Source organism: Acomys minous (genome assembly GCF_964271855.1).
Source record: "Acomys minous genome assembly, chromosome: 1".
Classification (NCBI taxonomy): domain Eukaryota; kingdom Metazoa; phylum Chordata; class Mammalia; order Rodentia; family Muridae; genus Acomys; species Acomys minous.
Genome location: NC_140483.1, coordinates 90,777,445 through 90,799,881, shown reverse-complemented (window position 1 = coordinate 90,799,881; position 22,437 = coordinate 90,777,445). Strand labels below are relative to the sequence as shown.

At 37.8% G+C, this 22,437-nt stretch overlaps 1 protein-coding gene across 10 annotated transcripts in view; it reads left to right on the top strand.

Annotated features, from left to right (window-relative positions):
• Window positions 1-22,437, top strand: part of LINGO2 (leucine rich repeat and Ig domain containing 2) — a 1,231,101-nt gene that overhangs the window by 511,060 nt on the left and 697,604 nt on the right. For all 10 annotated transcript variants that reach the window (XM_084795136.1, XM_084795135.1, XM_084795139.1 and 7 more), the window contains one exon: window positions 8,325-8,407. The gene's annotated coding sequence lies outside the window, so the exon portion shown is untranslated. The remainder of the gene's footprint in view (window positions 1-8,324; window positions 8,408-22,437) is intronic.

Here is a 22,437-nt window from a genome sequence, read left to right as displayed (position 1 = left end):
AAATTCAATAAGACTGGATGCAAATTCTGTACTCAAAGTCACATTGTTCTGAGAAATACCAGGGGTATAACTTCAAAAAGACATAGTAAAATATTTAAGGACACTACCAGTTAGAGGGAAGTATCCATTTTAAGTAGCATTTAAACTGAAAACTTGAGCGATTTGGAAATGACCAGGGAAAGGGACTGGTTTAAGACAGCTTTAACAAAGCAGCATTCCAGGTAAGGACCTTAAAATTTGAGTGCCATTTTCAGCACAGCCTGAGATGAAAGGGTTACCTGTGACTGGACTAACTATGTTATTCAGTTAGGGGTTAAAACAGAAAGGCCAATTGATATCCAAATGATAAGAGGAAGTCAATTATGCAGAAGTACAATTCTGTTGATATTTGAGAGTAATTATGTTTGGAATGTAGAAAATGGACCCAAAAGACAAGAATGAAGCATGACTAGACCACAGAAGGGAAGCAGAAAAGATCCAATTGCTCCAAGTTGGCATGGCAGTGAAGTTGGTAACAGAAAGATTCAAGGATGCATCTGGAAGATGAGACAGAAGGCACAGCCCAAAACAGAGGACACTGGCTTCTGAGTTGTGATGTTTGGTCTAAGTTGTGTTTGTTTGATTGATTGGTTGATTGAAGGATTTATTGGTTTGTTTAGAGATTCAAGGTTTGATCATATATTTGTACTTTTAAAGAGTTATTTTTGACTGAACCCAGACTTAAAAGGAGAATCTCTCAGTAGGTACAGGCCATGATACTTAGCAAACTGTTCCTGTCATACTCTTTAGCTTCCTTCATTTTCTTAGACAAATGTTTGACATATTCTGCAGTTCCTCTTTATTATTCTTAGCATGCTGCCATGAAAGTCTTCACTTACTAGGAAAGTGGGTCAGAGGGGAGGACACTCTATTGGAACTTTAGGTGAGAGAAGCATGGGAGCATGGGGAAATAGAAGGATCCAGAAGGTCCTAGAAACCTACAAGAAGGACACTATGATGGACTGATCTGGGCTCAGGGGTCCTGCTCAAACTATGACACCAGCCAAGGAAAATATGGGCAGTAAACATTCAACCCCTACCCAGATCTAGCTGATGGACAGGACATTCTCCACAGTTGAGTAGAGAGTGGGGACTGACTTTCACAGGAACTCTGGTGCCACATTTTTTACCATGTCCCCTTGATGAGGAGGCCTGGTGGCACTCAGAGGAAGGATAACAAGCTACCAAGAGTAGACTTGATACCCTATGAGTATATACAGGGGGAGGAAGTTCCCCTTAGTCACAGTCATAGGGGAGGTGAGTAAGGGGAAAGTGGGAGGGAGGGAGGATTGGGAGGATACAAGGGATGGGATAACAATTAAGATGTAATATGAATAAATTAATAAAAGCTATTTTTAAAACAGAGCAAAATGTCAGTGTTTGTGTTATAGGACACAAGCACATGCCATAACATGATGTTGAATCTTGCATACTTTGGAACTGGGTTTCTTACGTTCTTGTTCACCAGCTTTCTGAGAACATGTTAGTATATGTCATCAACTTACAAGAGATTTAAAAGCTTTCACACTCCACTGTATCTTTTGGGACCCAACCAGTGAGACACAGTATTATCTGTCAGTCCAGTCACATCCTTCTCTGATTTTTGTTCACAACAGCCTAGTTGATAACACTGAGATTAACATCCGCAATACATCCCAAAAATGATTTGTGCTTTTTCTCTTCAGTGGTCAATAAAACAACACTGCCCCTCTGTCATAGTTCAAGACACCTTAATTCATGGAAAAGTCTTGTTTCTAGGACCTACCACTTATTAGGACCACAAAACCTGTGTTTTGTCTAGTTTCTGTCAAGTTGACACAAACTAGAGTCATTAGAAAGAAGGGACCCTCCATTGAGAAAATGTCTCCCTAGGATCATCTGCAAGGGATTTTCTTAGTGATGAACCAGAGAGGGCTCAGCCCAATTCGGGTGGTGCTACCTCTGGCTGGTTGTCCTGGGCTCTGTAAGAAAGCAGGCTACCCAATCTGTGTTCCATAGCTTCTCCCTTAGTTCCTGCCTCCAGCTCCTTTCGCTGCTTAAGTCCCTGTTCTGGCTCCCTTTGATGATGAAGTATTATGGGGAAATGTAATCCAAACAAACATCTTCTGTCTCAGCTTGCTTCTGGCCTTGGAGTTTCATCACACAATAGAAAGCCTTACTATGACACAACTTTCTCTTTGCCCAGATCATCCGCAACTACTACTATGCATATGCGCTTCCCATAGAAAATATGAAGTTTGCACTCATGAGCCACGTCAATGAGAATCTGACAGCTGGAGGCAGAGAAGGGTATACTGACCTTCATCTTATCATAGTTGACCACCTAGGAAGAATCACAAGAAAAAAAAAAGAGTCTTAATGTTTACTCTCCCATTAGAATTAACTTGAGTTATAGGATTTTCTTTCAAAATGTGAAAATATTCCTATCTTGAAAATTATTTTTCATTAAATAGTTTACTAAGTGGTTCAAACATAGAAGATAACAGAAGATGACTATAAACATGGACTTATAATTGAAATACTGATGGCAAGGCTTGGCGAACTGTTGTAGAGCACCAGTGACATAACTGAAGGTGGGACTCCATCCCAAAGTCATACCCAAACTACACTAATCTGCTTGACTAATGAGAAACAAGTAATTCCAGGTGAGAGACTGGCAAAGCTGCTAACTCTGATGTTTCCTCCCTTATTAGGTCACTTACACAACAAACACTTCTACATGCAAGTATAATACACGTTTACAGTAACACGAGACACTGTTGATGAACTGAACAGGAATGGCTCATGTCTTCGGAAGCTTAAGCACCATTGTTTTAACTAAACTGCTTCTTTCAGCCTGTATGCTCATTTATGGCTTCTTTTGTTGTTGATGATGATGTTGCTGCTGCTATTTAAGTGTGCTTAATACAGCTAAAAATCAATGTGCAACTATTGCATTGCTTTTACTGGTTTCTTTTGATCAGCGAAACAGCAGTTGTTAGTAACTCAAGTTATTGAAAACAGTGTTTTATTTCAAGCCTTGGTCTGTTATTTCCTCAGCAAATCTGTCTATACATTCATTAAAAGTTATGCTGTGCCTCTTTGTGCTATCAATGGAAAATTTAAAAAGCTAGTATCTTTGGATGTTCAGAGAACTGAGGAAATGAATATATTAAGAATAGTGCTTTGTATATGGAAAGTATTAAATAATTATTATGTAACTCTTTATAGGGCTTGACATTTTTCCTGTGTATGTGAGCATTCATAATGCAAAGATATGTTTTTTAAAATATTTAATGGCAAACAAAACATGTAGATTAATTGCTAAGCAGTATAGCTGTACTGGAACTTTCACTTTGAAAAGTTTAAGCAGAATAAAAAGTTTTAACTTGATTGACCTAATAAAGAGACACCAGTACATTACATCCCACTCCAGGGTTTTGAAAGATTAAAGCAAATAAAAAAATGTGGATGTCCTTAGCAGGTGTATATCTAAGAAAGTCGTGAACAAAGGAACTGTGTGCCACCAAAGCAGTCTGGAGTGCAGTCCTTATGCTCAGCTGGGAGTCCCCAAACAAAGCAGTTAAAAAACAGGCAACTTGAAATAAAGAAGAATAAAAAGTGACTGTTTTGAGGTTTTCCTTTATTTTTCTATTGAAGAACAGGCAGTGTGGATTTCATACTAAAGTAGAACTGCATATAGTAAAAGTACAAGATTCTCTTTCAATACGGCTTATGGCAATGTGCTGTAAGTGAAATCTGTAGACAGAATTAATCAGTACTGCCACTGGACGTCTCTAAACTTGGGAGATCTTTGCTTTCAATATTAAAATTTCTACTGAGCAACTCAATCTAAAGCAATGAATGTATTTTTCTCTATCTATATTTGTTTTGATCTATTGTTGTAGATAAGTAATATAACTGGGTAGGTATGCCAAATTAGACATTATGTGGTTTAAATTTTAGTATTAAACTAGATATTTTTTAGTATTAGTTGAGTATTGGAAACTATTTGGTTTACTAGAATTAAGAAGAAAAAATTGTATATTCATTTTTCTATTTTAATAAAAATAAATATCAATATTTATGTTCTGAAGAAAAATCACTACTATGACATCAATTTGCTAGAAATAGTATATTGATTTAATCATAATTTTATGTGAATGTTTCTTGTTTAAAATATTATATTTTATGAATTGTCTAGCCTAGCATTAAATATGGAACTAACCTCCCTTGCATTTTAATAACTATCCTTTTAAGAAAGGGTCAAAGCACCAAACACAGGCAAGGGAAAGCTTTCATTCAGAATTTCCCTCTTATTTAATAGCTGTGAAATGTTGATAATAAAACATGAAATCATCTATGTCTGGTCTGCTGCACTGATTATAGGTTTTAAATTTGGTTAAGCACCATTATATTCAATTTCCTATTTACTCTTACTAGTTTCATAGCCATAGCTATCTACACATGGTACTGAGGAGACGGTGTTAATTGTAAGAGAGGACATCTTGAGACAATTATGCTATAACCTTAAGTGCCTCAGATAGGTAAAATAATCCCAAATATTCTCTATGATGTAATTTATATTGAAAAAAATTAAATACTATTTTTATTATGTTTTATTTTATTTATTTTGAGTCCATGTGTGTTGGTTGTGTGTGCGCATTTGCACACATGTCATCGCCCACATGTAGAGATTAGAAGACAATCTTCTTGAATCAGTTCTCTTTTTCCGCCATGTGAGTCCTGAGATCTAACTCAGGTCTTCCGTCTTGTTGTCAGTAGCCTTCACCCACTGAACCATCTTGGGGTCCCAGAAATATTTTTTATAAAGCAATCAGAAGCATGACCAGCTTTTTATCATGGCCATCATTCCTTCTTTCCAAATTATCAAGTGGGTAAAAAGAAAACAAATAAAAGTAGGAAAGATGTAGAGACATCTAACCACTCACTTGTTGTTGGGTGACACTTCTTTACCCAATGTAGAGTGCACCATTTCTCTCAGAAGCAATCAAACTCCTCCCACTGGAATACACCTCCTGTGATGCTGCCATCACTAAGATGTTCCTTAGGTACCGATGTGCTGTTAGTCTTCCTCCATTATCTCAGGGCTGCACTGCTCGAAACTCTTTTCCATGATAAACATCTTTCTGTTTGTGCCCTCCACTAGAATATAAATATGTGCAAGAACATAAGTATGACAAATAAAATATCAACAGTATGGTCATTTTTCACCTTTTGAAAGAAGAAGCCAGAGTAGATCTTTGCTATGAAAAAAAAATCTTCCAGCTTTCCCTCATCAAATTAAAGTATGAAAAAACTTAGATATATTTGTGGCAAAAGAAAAAGAGTGCTTTTCTAAAAGCCCATAATTCATTCAAAGAGATTTTCATTTTTTCCTCCTACATCATCTTTAACATGTAGATGAAAATTCAATAATATAGATTCTTTACCTAGGGTCATTCATTTGTAAAATGTGGTTTTCCCTCAAAAGGAGAAGGGGGAGTCATTTTTCATTTGTTTTCACGTATTCCTGAACATACTGTTATAAACTTAAAAGATTCATTTACTACTCTTTGAGTAGTGTGACATTTGCTTTATCTGTAATTATTACTCTACACATTGCCTTTAAAAAATAAGCAAAATAATGCATTTGGTTGTATAAATCCAAATGCTCACTTCTTTTTTAAATATATTTTATCAATTTATTCATATTACATCTCAATTTTTATCCCATCACTTGTATCTTCCCATTCTTCCCTCCCTCCCATTTTCCCCTTACTCCGATCCACTATGACTGTGACTGAGGGGGACCTCCTCCCCCTGTATGTGCTCAGAGGAAGGATAGCAGGCTACCAAGAAGAGACTTGATACCTAAATGTTCACTTCTTAAATGAAGTATTTTTTTTGTTTGAATAGTAGTCAAGTCTGCATTGGCTACAGATTAAAAACCATTAATTCTTCAGAATTCTTGGCAGAACCATACTGCCTGTCCTCTTTATACTACCTTTTAGTGTTATCACCATAACATGATCATGACCATGAAACTGGCTGTCCATAGCTTCTTGTCTAAGGGACAGATCCTATTGTGATTCTGTTGGCCACCCTAAGCATTTGGACATATTTCATTTTTATATATGGCTTTGAGGTGTTTTCTGATTGCTAAAGACCCCTTTTTATTTCTAAATATCTTATTTCTAAATATTCACTTTGAATTGTTTATTTCTGTCAAAATTCCAAGGTATACTTCTATTTAGTTTTACTATATCCACCAATTCTTATAAAACTGGATTTTCATATTTTCCTTTGCTTTGCTTTCAAGATTATTGACTGCCAATAGCATTGTCTTCCTTAAAATAATTTTAGTGAGAAATACCTAATGTAAGTTTTACATAAGCAAGGACTGCCTACTGGATGGGCTTCTGTCTCATATTGCCTATTATCCTGTAATAGACTGATACAATGTCACTACAAGCTTTGCTTTACTGTTTACAAATTATGGTCTGGAATGTTTGTCATTGTACATTCCATTGTCAGTCCAGTGAAACTGGAGGAACTTTTGCTGAGACTCCTCGAATGCCACTCAGAAAAAAACCCACGAACACACATGTTTATCTACGTCTTCTCAACATATTTAATTCCAGTTTTTTTTTCTCTTCTAAATTTTATGTGTTGTTAAGTTAATTTTTGTTTAATGCCTGTGGCCTGATTGCTTCTTTTCCATTTATGTTTTTACTTTATTATCACTATTTATTTTTAATATCTGTCAAACAATAATGCCTCTAAATTAAAATGATTGCTAACTCAAAGTTAAAACATGACAGCAAATTGTAAATGTAAGACACATTTCTTCTACCATAAAGATGTCAAATATGAATTATTTTTATTTCATTTGGCTTCACTTTTTATTTTTGACAAGATTTGGCTACATATCGTTATTTGCATCAAATTGACAGTGTTGGGTATTAAAGTTGTGTGACACAACACATAGCTTTGTGATCTTTAAATATGACAACAAACTAGAATTTTTATTTGTTTTTTTTTAAACATGCAAGCTGCAATGTAGGGTTTTTGTGCTGATATATGTCTCACAGAAGACACAGCAGTTATTGGCAAAGTGTTGGTGTGCACATATCTTGTTCCTAGATGAAATAGCCATGCAAACTGAGTTCCCTGAACTTCTGCAGCAAGCACACTACCTTACCCTCACTTAGCCATCTTCCAATATCCAGCCAGATATCTGAGTGCTAGAAATGATTCTTGAGTGTTTTCCATATGGATATCTTACTCTTTTTTAGAGATGGTGTCTCTCACAGAACAAGCTGGAGTTTGCTTAGCAACTAGCTGGACAACCAGCAAACACCTTGCATCTGACCATCTCTGCAGTCTTTCATGCCAGCACTGAAGTCCCAGATACATACGAGCTGCCCATCACCTGTCTCTTATGTGGGTCCTGGGGATCAGAACTGAGGTCTTAGTGATGGTGCAGAAGCACTTTCTCCACCAAGTGTGTTGTCATTCCTACACATAGTCCTTAAGCGAATGGAGACACATGGCTAGCAGGAAATGACAGCACACCCTCATGCATCTTAATTGTCGCTTTGACTTGCTGTTAACAAGTAGTGTTTAGGTGGTTCGTCCTATAGAAAATTAAAATCTAAACTTGAACCGTTACTGGAGTCTTACTGCAGATCTCTGTCTACTATCTCATCTTACTTGACATCCCATAGTTTGCTATAGGAGATCCATAAAAGGAATGAGAGCCATCTGTCTGAGAAGCTGATGTTATAGGTGTCTATTACCAAGTGAATTAATTCCCAAAAAGATGACTATTGTTTTCATATCTTATGTATCTTGTACAGAGAAATTATGGGATAAGAATTAAAATTACTGCTAAAAATCTAGTTAAAGTAATCACTGTAAAAACTAAATAAGCAGTCAAAGATGTCTGCTTCATGCAGGAATATATTTATGCAGTAATTTGTGTAGAGTATAGAGTAGGAAAACACTTCAATTGCAAATTTTTGTTTTCACAGCACAACACCCTGCCTCAATAAAAGAACATATAACTGAATGTGGGGTTCCTTTGTGGTACTTTATAATCTGGACTCTATTTTAGTGTCTTAGATGTCCAAGACAGCCATAATTTCCATTGCTATACTGTGCAATTTAACAAAAGCCATAATAACAGCAGGACAAGGGGAAGTACTGTTTAAGTGGCAGTATGAAATGATAATAAAATTTTATGGTTAATCACCATAAAGACATACATTATTCTGAATATTCTTTTACCTTTTTCTTCACAGGTCTTGAAGAGTGAGACACAGAGAGACAGCATCATGAGGTCTTGGGGCTTCTAATCTCTTCTGTGGATTTTTAGTCGTATGAGGTAAATGTTAAGGTTATTTTATTTGTAATTTTGGAATGAAACGGAATATCATCTTAAAACTGGTTAAATTAACATATTTTATGAATATATTTCAGACTGCTTAGATTCTGTTCATATTTGCTTTGTGTCCCGTATGAAAAATTTAGCATATTCAAGGGTTATATTCTGCTTCTTTTCTATTCTTTTGTATATTTTGCACGCACATCTTCTGACCTAGCCTTTTACTATGTGCAATCTGGAGCCTGAACTTAAGTCATCTAACTTGTGGGCAAGTGTCTTTATACCAGTAGATTAGTGCAACTCCATGTCCTCATCAGAGACATTTCCTTTCTTAAATAGATGGTTATTAAGATAGAGCTTTGCAATTGGTCAAGGTGCAGAATTCAAATGAGAGACTGCGAAGTGTTCAGCTCCAAAGGGCTCTATCAGAACTTTACCCTCAAGCTTCAGGGGTCATGATAAAAGAGGCATGGAAAGATTATATAAGAATCAGAGCTGGTCAGTATCTGAAATGAAACATCTGTAGGCCATGAAAACACTGTTGCAGGTGTAAACTGCTGTCACCTGTGACAATAGGCACAAAAGTTTCAATCAAGCGAGACCAACTGACAGCACAAATGGGGCGTGGATGATTCATGAAGCCCAATCACTAGCTGAGGAACCATTAGCTGTTGATGGCTTCTAGGGGAGTGAGGGCCAGTCCTCTTCAATCATGCAGATACTAAAAGCTACCTATTAATTGTCCCATATCTATGAACCTAGAGGCAGCACCAAATGGACTAGGTGCATTTTTAAAACAGAGACAGAGGGAGGAGGGAGTGGAGGGAGGAAGGAGAGAGAGAACATGAAGAGAAAAAAAAGTGTAGCAGGGAAAGGGCTAAAGAAGGAATTTCAGGGGAGGGAATTGGATAAACATGATCAAAATAAATCATGTGCGTGTATGTAGAACAAACTTACATGTGATGTGTAATGGCTGAAGATGTACCTTTATGAATGCTTATGCATCATGCTTTGTTTAGTGGTATGTTAGGTATGTAGGGGCTGGCAGGGTAAATTTAGATTTAAAACTAGTTTACTTATTAATGCATATCAGTATAGGAGAGTAGGTAGAGAGATCCAGAGGAATCAGACAATATTCCTGAACAGAAATACAAATCTAAATAAGAGAGAAAAGAAAGGAATGAAGGGAGGGAGGGAGAGAAAAGGAAAATGAGAGCTAGTAAGAAAAAAATTTTTAAATCAATTTATGTCCAGGAAAACATGAACTCTTAGATATAAAATGTATTGAATTGGCTGTAACAAAAATAAAGGCATCACTGATGAAATGTAAATCATATGGTCCCCAAACTTAAGTTCCACACCAAGGCATATAGCTCGGATTTTACAATGTAATCCATTATGCCATCTTGGATGGGGTAATAGAGGAAGAATTGACAGTTATGTGAAGAGAATCAGGGAAGCGGCTAATTTGCTCTGCATAAACTAACTGTCATTTACAAAGTTCTTCCAATCAAAAGAAGAATATTTAATGGTACTTAAAATATCATAAATTTGAAAAGATTCAAAGGCACTATCTAATGTAATTGCTTCTTAGGGTACTCCGTGGCCTGCTCTTTCAAGATCTTTTCTGTGGGTTTAAGTAATCCTGATGAATTAACCTCTTCCTGCTTGAATTTATGGAAGCTCAAAAGTTATCGTTGTCCCTGAAAACAACAACACAAACAAAGAAATCCAGTGTTTCAGATGTGCCTTGATAGCACACAGTTACAAGCATATTATATTTTGACATGCTAAAAGTGAAATGCAAATTGTCACTTTTATGGATTTATTGAAAGTTATTTTGAACATTAAAATTCCATTTGCTTGGGAAAGGGTGTTTTAAAAATATCAAATCCTTATGCAAATCTCTTCTGCACTGACAACTTCCATTTTAATAAAAGTTTACATCAAAAAGAAATGAAAAGATAAATCCTACATCTCTGACTTATTCTATCATTAGATTCGTTTCACATTCATCCTCAGCCTGTGGTGCGAGAGTTGTCTTATATCCACTAAGGCTTGGCAGTCTGCAATCAGTTCATCTCTAAATTTCGACAAGTTGTGGATTTCAGTAATGATCTCTGTATGCTGCAAAACAAAGTTTATTTGATGAGGGTGGAAGATCTTATCTGTGGCTATCAGTTAAGTTTTAAAATGAAGTTAGGGGTCATACTATTCTCTGACAATAGTAGGTATTTTCTAAGTCCGGTGATGACTACAGAATCCTGGGTAATTGACTAGACTTCCAACAACAGGCATGATTTCCCTCCTGTGGAGTGGGTCTTAAGTCCAATTTGACATCGATATGTTGCTACCAAGATATGAGTGTCATTATTGCAATTTAATAATAGTTTGCTATGCTAGGTCTTCTTGTTCGTGGGTGTTGAGTAGGAATATAACCAGTGAAAGCTCCTGTAGCACCATCTGGTACCGAGAAAGGCTTACCAAAGGAAGCTGGCTTTCAGGTCAGACTCAGTTTGAACATTGTTTCTATAAAAAGTCTAGCAATTTTTAAAACTATATTGTTTTTCATAACTGGCAAAGAGTGTGCAAGAGAAAATTCTACCCAAGGAAAGTGCATTTGTTCGGGAAAATTTTTTTTCCAGAGCAGACATAATAATGAAGCAATGTGATTCAAACTATTAAGTTGTGTGTAGAACACTGGGTTCTAAATTGTTTGGGATGATGAAAATTCTCTGAAAATATGTTAAAGACATATTAGAGATGGTTAAAATGTGTATTTTTAATGCCAGCCCAAAGCACTTGAGAATAGTAGAACCCACTATGGAACTGTTTGTTTTTGTTGCTGTTTGGTTGTTTGGTAGATTTTATTTTAAAATACAATTATATGGGTTTGTTTTAAGTAACAAAAAGTAGAAACAAAAGAAAAAGAATCTATAACACAGTGAGCCACTGGATGTGACATGTAATGTACATAATATTATATAAAGATGACATATACTGTATATAACTACATAAGACACTGGCATAGATGAGATTTGTTTTGAAACATTATCTCAGTATGTTGCCTAGCTGGGATGCATAGTGTCTCAGCCTCCTGAGTGCTGGGTTTACAAGTGTTTGCCATCCTGTTGGTGCTTTCAGCTGTTTGCATGGTATGCTTAACCCTCCAACTGCTTCTCACAGTGGATTTGGTTGCTCATAACTAGTTGATCTGTCATTATTTCATGGTCTTTTATGCAGAGAAGTAGCATTTACATATGTCATTAGATGATTTCATTATATGTCATGATGATTTTTGATTGCCCATATCATCTTCATTTAAGAAAACCTTTAATAAATATCCTGTAGGAAAAAATATTGGAATTGTTTTTTAATCCTATCAATTATTTGAATGTGCTTCAATCCATCTGTAAAGCAGGATGCAAATAAGACTGCCGTGTCTTTCCATGACATGGTCTGCTCAGATTAAGGCAGGTGCATTATTGATTACAATCCAGGGCCAGAGAAGAGGCAACAAGAATGTTGCTTACTCAATGGCATCTGAAGGTTGGTGAGTAACTAGTAGTGGGAGAAAAGATGACATCATCCATCTAAACTACATGCTCTGAGGTTTCAGTACCTTTTGAGTTAGAGGCCACCACTTAGTTTCCTAGCAGTTCAATTTAGAACATAAATTTAAATATTTTGTGAATACTTTATTATTTTTAGTCATTTGAAACTATGCCTAGCATAAGACATTGGTCTTTTAATTAGACTTTCTTCATACATTGGACAAAATCATTTCATTTTAAAGAATATGTTAGCATTGGTTTAGATTTTCCTTTGTACTTCTCTGCATGGATGGAAAGGGAGCCTGTCTAGGTTATATCTTCTGATTGGGCATCTCAGTATCATAGAGTTTCCAAAATTATACATGTTTAAAATCTATCATTATCTGCATGAATCCTGGGAATGAGATACGTGGGTTCTAACTTTCAGCCTAGAATAGATTTATCAGCATTTATTCCAGTCAGTGCTGATCAACAACACTGTAGTTCCAAGGTACAATATTTAGAAAAGATTGCCTAAATGGCATGACTTCTTTTCAATCATCTATATAGTTAAGGTTTTATCAATGGCTTAAATAAGGCTATTAAAGTCTTTGTGTGTTCTCTCAAGAGCTGCTTTCACTGAAAGATAGATTGAATCGATGGCATCGACTCAATATTTTGTGTTAATGTTGCTGGGGACACAGGCTTGAATTTAGTATTTTAATGTCTGGGTTTCTCCATTGTTCATGAAGTGTCACCACTAAGGAGACAAAAGTGCATAATTTCCTCCAGTTTGACTACACACACAACAGGGCTTCTCTGACAATTGACAGCTTCGATTGCAAAACCTCTACATATGTGGATGTGGAGGGTTCTGGAAAGAACAGAAGCAAAAATGCTCCTTATCATATTAGCAACATACAACAGCATTCATTGTAGGGAAGGCTAACTGCTGTTAAATGAATCTGGGTGTGGATCTACTTGCCTTTTCCTTAGATCATGTACATATTTTGTGGCATCTTGTTCTTTAGTCCTTTAGGATATTAATGTGACAAAAAATGATAATCTCAAGATATTGGTGTACACTCTTTATAAATGTTAACTGTTATCTGTTAAACTAAGACATTCCCTAGAAACCCTTTTTCTATTCTACCGTATTCCCTGACCTCGCAAAACACATATTCATGCTTGCATTCTTTAAATCTTCATTGAAGGTTTACCGCCTGTATTGTCCTTGGCTGGTGCCTTAGTTTGAGCGGGACCCCTGGGCCCAAATCTGCCTATCATAATGTTCTACTTGTAGGCTTCTAGGACCCTCTAAACCTTAAACCCCTACCCAGATCTAGACAATGGACAGAACACTCTCCACAGTTGAGTGGAGAGTGGGGTATGACTTTCTCACATACTCTGGTGCCTCAACTTTGACCATGTCCCCTGGAGGGGGACACCTGGTGGCACTCAGAGGAAGGACAGCAGGTTACCAAGAAGAGACTTGATACCCTGTGAACATATACAGGGGGAGGTAATCCCCCTCAGGAACAGTCATAGGGGAGGGGAATAAGGGGAAAATGGGAGGGAGGGAAGAATGGGAGGATACAAGGGATGGGATAACCATTGAGATGTAACAAGAATAAATTAATAAAGTAAAAAAAAAAAGTCTTATGTTCTCTGGTTACCTATAAGAACATGAGCAGATACAATCCTGGTCATAGGCTTTGTGTTTTAAGTGGGTCATATAGGACATTGGATTTATTAATAACACAGTGTGTGGGAAAAAAATCCGGTCAGTAGCAATAAGAGCTAAATTGAAGTGAAACATCCCGAGAAGCTGAGGTTCTGATTTGAATTCTGTTGTCAGGAAAAGCCCAAGTATGTACTTTATTTTAAGCTGAAAGTGGATCAAGTCAGAGTCTATCATATCTGTGCAGATTCTACAGAAAAAATATGTTCAAATGGGGGGAAGAAAAGCTGGTCTCTAAGGAGGGAGTAGACTAGCCACACAGGAGAGACTCCGGGGTGCCAGGGAAACTGTCTGCATGTCTGCAGGGCTGTCTGTCGTTTCTATCACACTGACAGGCAGTGCTGGCTTCCTTGGCCAAGCTCACTCTTCTTTCCATCTTAAGCCTAAATGTCAAACTAACCAAATTTTACTCCTATTCTACCTATCCTATACTTTTCTTAGAGGCACTGAGCTTGAGGAAATAAAAATGAAACCTTTGGGATTTAACTGGGAAGGAGCATAAGGGCTCTTAGGCTTTTCACCTCGGCTTTCTTCTGGGCCTTGTTTGTTTACCATACTTTCCTGTAATGGCCCTTACACTTCAAAGGCTGTTTTAATGTGAGGAAAATCCTCACCCTCTGTAGTTGTTTCAAGTTACCTTTGAGGTAACAGAAAGGTTAATATTGTGGTTCAAGAAAAGCATCCTCACCTGGTTTCTAGTAGCAGCTAACTAAATCTTTGTGCATATTAAGTATGTTTTACATTGTTTTCCCACTATTTTTATTTTTAAAATAAAACCTATTAAACCACTTGCTTTTTGGGAAGAAAGCAAAATATAATAGTTTATTTCTGACCTCTGCTTACCTAGGGTTTTAGAGTACCTATGGGCAGCCATTTTGCTTCTCCTCTGTGTTGCAGCTTCTCCATGAGAAGAAAGAGTGTAAGTACCTCAGGCTACACTACACTTCACAGTTCAGGTATGCTGTCAAGTTTACTCTTCTGTCCATGCTGGTCCATGGCTTATGCATCCCGTGAGCAGGGCACTTGTTTCATGGCTCAGTGGTTCACTGCATTGCACAGCAGCAGGAAGAGAGAGGACACTAAGATTTTTAACATGCTTACAATTTTTCATTGTATATCTATTTTTATCTTCAGAGGTCCGTGTCTTATTGAAGGAAGTTAAAATATTACTTATAAATATTTTAAAGAATTGAAAGGGAAAAGCTAAGTCTGGATTTGGGTTGCATTACCTTTACCATGCTTTGTCTTGACACAGTAAGAGCCAAATTTATGTAACTGGGTTTTGCTTCCTTCATGTTCTCTCTCAGGGAAGGTAGAACAGCTAATCAAGATGCCACTGTACCCTGACAGGCTGCGGCATGGCCTGTTTGTCATGAGAAAAGAGGCTTGAGATGTTTTTAGAACAATTTTATCTGAGAGATAAAAATTCTTAGCTTGTTTTCATCTCCCTATCCTTCCAGTTATGGGAGTGATGGAGGGGGAAAAAAAGAGGATCTATTATAAAACATCGCAATTCTATACATGATACACCCAGTGCTATTAATAATTTGTTTCTCAGTTTTATGAAAGTTGAATTGTTCAAGGAATGGTCCAATTATTTTTTGGTCATTCAGAGTATTAGAGATGGTTCTGTGTAGGAAAGGGGAGTAGGGGGAAATCGGGAGGAAGGGAGGAATGGGAGGATACAAGGGATGGGATAACAATTGAGGTGTAATATGAATAAATTAATAAAATATTAAAAAAGAGATGGTTCTGTGATGTATGATGATTGCTGGTGCTAGACAATATGATAAGATGTATGCAACTATCCCCACCGCAATATTAAGAAATAAGCGCTATCAATGTTACGAGTTGGCAGAAACCGAGGGCAGACACATTAAGTCATTTGCCCAAAGTTACAGTTTGAATTTGAAATTTCAGCCTTAGGTACCTTGTAAAAAGCTTAGGCCCAGAAGTGGGAGCTTATTTTGGAGGACAGTGCAATCCTTAGGGAAGAAGTAAGTCAGTGGAAGCTTGTCTTTAAAGAGTGTCTTTCAGTTTGCCTCTCTTTTTCTCCTTCTTACCCTAAGCTTTGCACCCGTCGGGAAAGCAGCCATGCTTGTCCCACCAGGACCTTCTATCTCATCTCAGGCTCAAAGCAACGGAGGCCGCGAAGCATAGGCAGAAACCCTCTGAAATTATGAACCTAAAGATGTTTTTCCTTAAACTCTTTCAGACCTTTGTCAGAGCTATGAAAATGTAGCTAACATACCTAATACAGGCGTACTTTTTTGGCTCCTTTATTGGGTTCTTATACCTACCACCCTTATCTACCCCAATCCCCCTTCCAAACACTAGCTAGGCAAGAAAGAAGGTTAGAGGAAAAAGGGACCATGGACCTCTTTAGACCTCCTGATGATTAGGAGCATCAGGTTCCTATGGGCAAGTCCAATCTTCTTCGGCAGAATATTCCGCAATCTAGAAAACAACAGCATTAGCAAAAGCAGCAGCAGGGACCAACAGCAACTTCCTCAGGCCCTCTCAGAGCTCTTCCATTTATACCTTCTCCAGAGTCCACAGAATTAAACTCTCTGCAGCTGGCCAAAACTATGCCCCTTCTAGAGCATGAGTTAATCATATTTAACAGCTATGAACAAAATAAGTAGTCCATATCCCACACTTAGGATTAAAACAAAAACATATTCACATAACATAAGTGTTTTTTTCTTTTGGTAATTTTACTTATTAATTCACTTTATATCCTGAACACAGCCCCCTCTTCTCCTCCCAGTCTCACTCTCTCAGCCTCTTCCCTTTTCCACATCTCCTTCGTCTCAGAAAAGGGGAATCCCCTACGATATCAACCTACCCCAGTATATCAAGTCACTTCAGGACTAAGCACATCCTCTTCTGCTGAGGCCAGACAGGGCAGTTCTGCAATGGGGCAGTGATCCAAAGACAGGCAGCAAAGTTCATGTCAGAGACAGCCCCCACTCTACTTTCTAGGGGACCCACATGAAGACCAAGCTGCCCATGGTTACCTATCGGTAGAGGACCTAGGTCCAGACCATGCATGGTCACTGGTTGGTGCATCAGTCTATGTAAGTCCCCATGGGCCAAGGTAAATTGACCCTTTGGTCTTCTTGTGGTGTTCGTGTCCCCTTTAGGTCCTTCTATCTTTGCAAGAACACTTCCACAAGACTCCCAAAGCTCTGACTAATGTTGGCTGTGAGTCTCAGCATCTGTTTCAATCTGTTTCTGGGTGGAACCACTCAGAGGACAAACATAACAGGGTCTTTTAAGAAACCAAAATTATCGCTACTCTCAAGAAAACATAATTGATAAATATGTTACCAAGGAATATTTAGCAAAAAAAAAAGGCTAAGAATAAAGAATGTTTATTTCTTTTCTTCTTTTTTAAAAAAATATTTTATTAATTTATTCATATTACATCTCAATTGTTATCTCATCTCTTGTATCCTCCCATTCCTCCCTCCTGCTTTCCCCCTTACTCCCTTCCCCTATGACTGTGAATGAGGGGGACCTCCTTCCCCTTTATATGCTCATAGGGTATCAAGTATCTTCTTGGTAGCCTGCTATCCTTCCTCTGAGGGCCACCAGGTCTCCCCATCCAGGGGACGTGGTCAAATATGGGGCACCAGAGTTCGTGTAAAAAATCAGTCCCCACTCTCCACTCAATTGTGAAGAATGTCCTGTCCAATGACTAGATCTGGGTAGAAGTTTGAAGTTTACTGAACGTATCGTCCTTGGCTGGTGCCATAGTTTGAGCGGGACCCCTGGGTCCAGATCTGCCCATCATAATGTTCTTGTAGGTTTCTAGGACCCTTTTGGATCCCTCTATTTCCCCATTCTCCCATGTTTCTCTCACCTAAAGTTCCAATAGGATGTCCTGCCCTCTGTACCACTTACCTGTAAGTGAAGACTTCCATGGGACAACTTCTTGGTATAGCGTCCAGATATAAGTGAGTATATACCATTTGACTCCTTCTGCTTCTGGATTAACTCACTCATTATGATCATTTCTAGTTCAATTCATTTGCCCACAAATTTCGGTAATTCCTTGTTTTTAATAGCTGAGTAGTATTCCATAGTGTAAATGTACCACAGTTTCTTTATCCATTCGTCTACTGAGAGACACTTAGACTGTTTGCATGCTCTGGCTATTATGAATAAGGCTGCTATGAACATGGTTGAACATATGTCCCTGTTGTGTGGTAGAACATTTTCTGGGAATATTCCAAGGAGTGTAATAGCTGCATCATGAGGAAGCCCTTTTCCCCTTTTTCTGAGAAAGCTCCAGATAGATTTCCAAAATGGTTGTTTCTTCTTTTGATCCTAGGGATTGAATCCAGAGCTCACAAGTGTTAGGCAACTGCTATATCATTGATGTATATCCCCAGACCAAGAATATTTTGTGAGAATCTACACTCAACAATAACAGTTGTCACAGTAGAGCCAAAAAGAGTTCTCTCTCTCTCTGCTTTTTTCACAATCTCCCAGTCATTTGATAGGACACAGAAAGAGGAAGTACTTTAAGAGGTGGATAAGAAGTTAAAGAATATGGATTCCTTATGTTTGCATCAGGAAAACTTTGGAGAGTGAAATAAAAGGCTGACTTCCTTTTCCCTGAATGCTAAATAATTTTGCTACCTCATGTAAATTTTTCCCTCAGAAAGGAATATTAGTAAGATTAATCTCAGCAGGTCTCTGCAAAACTTATTGCATCAGACCTCCCTCTGAATTCTGATTACATTTTATGCTACTGTTGTGTGACACCTAGCATCCTTGGAATCTCTGTGTCTCTCAGTACATGCCCTGCATGTAATTTACAGTAGCATTAGCAGAGTTCAGCACCTAATTAATTCACCAATCAGCTGTCAGATATCTTCCTAGTTCACCGGTAAATTCCCTGTGGGAGAATCAATATTCTGAAAGTGTCGTTCCCATCACGCTGTGTGGTGTTTGAGCAGAGTTCTGAGTTGTGCTGCATGTTCATGGGAAATATGCCATCCTCATGAGTGCCTTGATGACTTTGTTAAAAATATCCTCTCTCACCCCTCCTTTTCTGTCTCATGAATAGTGGTCCTCCGTGGCACAGGAAAGTTTGCACAGAGCCAGAGATGTAAAGAATCAGCCTATCACTGGCTCATACTGTCACATGTTCCTTTTGCATTTTCCATTTTATCATTAAAAAAAAATGTTGCCCCATTTTGGTTCTGAAAAGTAACTATTTTAACATACTTTCAAGATCTGATGCTATTTTTAAGAAATCGCTGTCTTATATTCTTCAAAGTGAAGGTATTTTACATAACAAAACTCATGCCTGGGGCTTTGTGGTTTTAGAAATTATAATCAGGTAAATGTGTATTCCTGAAAGTCTTTAACAATGCACAGGAACTTCTGGCCACTGACAACAACAACAAAAAAAGACACCTGACTAAGCTGACCCAGTGAATAACAAATATGGGCCAGCTTAATGTTGGGAGTGGGGTTGGCTTCACCTGTGGAATAAGTGCTTAGCACTGATTGTGAGGTACAACACTGCCTACAGAACCAGAAGAGCTAAGGTTTTTATTCTTCTGCACAGTTGCATGGGTGGGCCAAAGTCTGGAGAAATGACTTGTCTTGGTCTTAGTTTCAAAAAGTGGTTTCTCCTGTGAGCATCCAGGACAATTGCATCCCACCGTTCTATACAAACAGCTGCTCTGTGGTAGACATGGCCTGCTCCCCTGGTTCAGAGAATGAACTGATAATAACAACTTAAGGGCCCAGGAGGTATATGTTTGCTCTTCTGCCCTTGTACAGCAAATGCCAACTGTCTCCTTCTTATGTCCACAAGAATACTTGGATCCATTAAGGCACAGGCATCCTGACTTAATAATGCATGTAGCTTCTCAAGAATGAGATGTTAGGGAGAATGAGGCATTAAGGAACATACACTTTTAATGGGCAGCAGATCCTAAATTAGGCCTGCAGAAATAGACTTGCCTTTTGTCCAAGTCCCTGACCGCCTCATTTTCAAGGGGAAGAATAAGAAATAAAGACATAGTTGACTCATAGAATTGAAGAATCTGCTTATTTTATATTAATATCTGCTTTGATGATCACATGCTTAAATTTGGGACAAGTAACAAATAAGGCCCCAACTCTTCTTTTTCAACTTGGGAAAGAGTTTATTTCATCTCACAACTCTCAGTTCATGTTACATAAGTTAGAGAAGGTGAGGCAAGAAAGCAAGTCAGGAACCTAGAGATAAGAGCTTAAGGAAAGACCATGGAGGCATGCAGCTTGATGTTTGTAGGACATAGGTGCAGGAATCTTCCTTTAGGTATATCCACTAGGGCTGGGCACCCCACAATCAATTGATCTCTGTAATTTGACCAACAGTTAGTCTCCTTTATGTTGCAAAGAGAAGCTTCTTTGATTAGGAGTGAGATCTATATTTATCTGTGGTTCTAAGATTTGGAATTTGATTAAGAACTATACTGGTCAGTTAAAATGGCGGTGGTAGATTCTCACTAAGATCCATGGCCTCACTAACCTGGGTGTTTGGCTTTGTTTCTAGTATCAAGCATGATTTCCTTTCTGTTGGGTGAGGAGTTAAGTCTAACTGAGCATCTGTTGGTTATTGTCAAGATTTGAGTGCACTATGACACTCTTAGGGAAGGCTTGCCATGATGGTCCATGTTACTGTTCATAGGCAGAACAGTACAACTATTGATTGTTTCCCCTCTTTCACAGCTTATATATAAAAATCTGGTACTATGAAAGCTAATCCTCTGGAAGGAGGCTTTCATTTCGTATCCACCGCCAATCTTCTGATTCCTGTGTCCCAAATACATGGTGTCTTTAGCAACAGGGACTTATCTTCCATCTCTGAGAGGCAACGAGGGAAAGTAGCAATAACATATATTGTTTTAATAAACTCTTGTCCCTCCCTGAACAACAACCCAAAATGTGGTTTCTCGTGTCTGATTGCTGTGTGTTTGTTAGATAGTATATGGTCTTGGGGGAGTATTGTCAGCTCAAGTGATATAGTTTCATTTAAATAATATATGCTATCCTAAGATAATATATCTTATATATGATATACAGATATACATAGCTTTGGGTAAATATAAAATAGTGAATTTCCATAAGGCTTTTCAAGCATCCTTGGTGTTTTTTATTCATCCCCCCTGTCTTATTTTTCTCCTCTCTCTCCCTTTCCAATTAAAGTCCCTTCCCATTTTCTATTTCCCTCAATCATATCACTTGCATACAGCTATTCTCCTATCTTAAGAATCTCCTCAACTCATGGTCCAGTTTTATTTTTTGTTTTTTATAGTTACTTCAGATTATATACTCACGTTTCAAGATTTCAAGCAAGGAATCACTGTGAGAAAGCATGTGGTATTTGTGTTTCTAGGTTTTCTGAAAATATTAAGTTGTACTTAAATAAAATAAGCTGACATAAATCGAGAAATTATTGCTGGATGTACATCCTTCTGCAAGTATAATGCTGACTCCAAAAGTGCTGGTAGTAGCTAACTAAGTATATCAACCATCAGACATTTCTGCTGACATGATTGGCTCTTCTGTGGATCACACTTGTCAGCTTCCTCTTCTTTTGGTTGATGGTGAGCAGGGTCAGGCAGGTTGAAATCCATAGAGATTATCAGAGGATATCCCACAGAGACCAGATGAGAAGTATATAAGCTTTTGTAAAACACAGGTGTGCTCAGAGGAACCCAGTGGCAAAGGGGCATAAGAGGGTGGTTGAAAACTGCAAAAAACAAAAACAAAGAAACAAAGAATTAAGCAAAATATCGACAGAAAGACAGAAACCTACAGACTTTACAAAGTAGAAACAACACTGCTCTCTCCACATAGAAATATAGACAATATTATCATTTACTTTTGATTAGCTAAACTGTATTAAGAAACTTAGTCATGACGTGACATAAAATGAAACATGTTACCTTATAATCTAACCATAACATTCTCCCTAATAGAGACAGAAATGTTTATATCAAAAATGTGCCATATATACACATATAGTTGTTTGTGTGTTGAAAACCTTTGAAATTATATGGTATCATTAAAATTATATTTAAAATGAACAGTAAAATGGCTTAGCAGGTAATACTACTTGAAGTCTGGACTGCTGGCCTCCGTTGGATACCTGCACCCCACTGGTTGTAAAAATTCAACTCCTACTGGTTTGCTTCCAATATTCACACAGTCACTGTGACATGACTGTGCCCACCCCACAAAATAAATAAATACAAAAAGATAAGAAAAGAACAAAGAATGACTTATGAAGTACTATGTATGTTTTTCTTTTTTCTTTTTGAAAATTTTGTACAAAACGTTAGTGTACCCTTTCCCCCAACTCATTCTAGATCCACTCTCACTTCCCTACCAGCCAAATTGTTTCCTTCTTTCCTTCCTCCATTCTTCTCTCTCTGTCTCTCTCTATCTCTCTCTGTCTCTCTGTCTCTGTCTCTGTCTGTCTGTCTGCCTGACTGTCTACCTCTCTCTCTCTCTCTCTCTCTCTCTCTCTCTCTCTCTCTCTCTCTCTCTCTCTCACACACACACACACACACACACACACACACACACAAATCAAGACCATTTTGTGCTGGCAAAATACTTGAAAATGTGACTTTCCACTGCAGCATGGTATAACCTGGGCTATACTCAGAAAACACTGACTCTCCATCTGCTGGCAGCTGCTGATTTCTAATACCTCCCCACTCAATGCTGGGATGGTT